The sequence below is a fragment of the Capsicum annuum genome, chromosome 6 (genome assembly GCF_002878395.1).
Source record: "Capsicum annuum cultivar UCD-10X-F1 chromosome 6, UCD10Xv1.1, whole genome shotgun sequence".
In the NCBI taxonomy this organism is placed as follows: domain Eukaryota; kingdom Viridiplantae; phylum Streptophyta; class Magnoliopsida; order Solanales; family Solanaceae; genus Capsicum; species Capsicum annuum.
The window spans coordinates 3,574,647-3,576,042 of NC_061116.1; positions in this window are offsets into that span (position 1 = coordinate 3,574,647).

Consider the following 1,396-nt stretch of genomic DNA (forward strand, 5'->3'; position numbering starts at 1 on the left):
TGATTCATCATAAACACCTTAATGACCATCACGAACAATATGCATCCCACAGACGAGAATTTAATCTTGAATGCCTTGGTAATTGATTTGCCTTAACTAAATATGATCTTAAACGCCTTGGTATTTGATTTACATTCAACCATGATCTTCGTAGAGAACTCGTAGCATTTGATCCAGATACTCCATCTATCTTTTGGTATAATTTCTGATGTCTTTTCTCTATTATGAGAACCCTTATTTATAGTTATGGTATAAAATAGTTATAGTTATTATGAGAACCCTTATTTCTCATGTCTTTTTTCTATGGAGGATAAAAATTCTTTTCATCCAAATTTAAGTTAACATGACTATACTTAACTGGTCAGATCATGTCTATTGTGTTGGGATTGAAGAGATATGAGGAGGATAAACCTCTCAAACGGGCCGGGCTGACCCGGCCTAAATCGGTCCATTTTGACCCGGTCCGGTAGATCCAAATATGAGTAGCTTTAGATATTTGACCCCAATAAGAAATGTCTTTAAAGATTTAACCTTCTTTACTTTTTTTAGTATAACTTCAAGTATCATTTTACCCCTCTACAGCTCAAATATATTTTTAAAACTTTCCATACTTATTTGTCTCTCAAATTTTATTTTTTATTATTTTCACTTTTTATTTTTCCTTTAATTTATTATTCTATTTTTTTATTATTTTCACCTTTTTTCTTTAATTTTATTATTTTCACTTTTTATTTTTTTTCCTTTAATTTTATTTTCATGTTTTAATTAATTTGTCTCAACCTTTATTTTTTTCTCTTTTTTCTTTTTTCTCAAGCATTATCTATTTCTTTTTTTTTCCTTTATTAATTCATTTGTCTTTTACCTTTTATTTTTCTTTTATTTTTGATTTTATCAGTTCTCTTTTTTCCCTCAATTTTCTCAAACTTTATTTTTATTTTTTCCTCTCATTTTTTATTTTCTCAATTTTTTTAAGACAATAGTTGTAGAACATCTCATAAACGAAAAACATAACGTGGTAGAGTCAACTTTTGCCCGTGGGGTATAATTTATTGTTTGAAAGTCTCTGAGCTAAGTTTTTCCTCTAAGATAAGAGTTATAAAACATCTCATAAATTAAAATACAATGTGGTAATGTCAACTCTTGTCCATGAAACATAACTTGTTATTTAAAGGTCATAAGTCTTGCCTTTATAGTGTGATAGTGTCAACACTTGATCAGGGGATGTAACTTGAATGGAAGAAATCGAAGAAAAGAACAAAAATAATAAAAATTGTGAGAAAAGAAGAAAATAAAGAAAAATATTAAAAAAATAAAAATCAAACAAAATGTAGAAGTTGAGAGAGAATAGGAAAAAAAAATAAAGGTTGATAAAAAAAGAAAGATTAAATAAAAATAA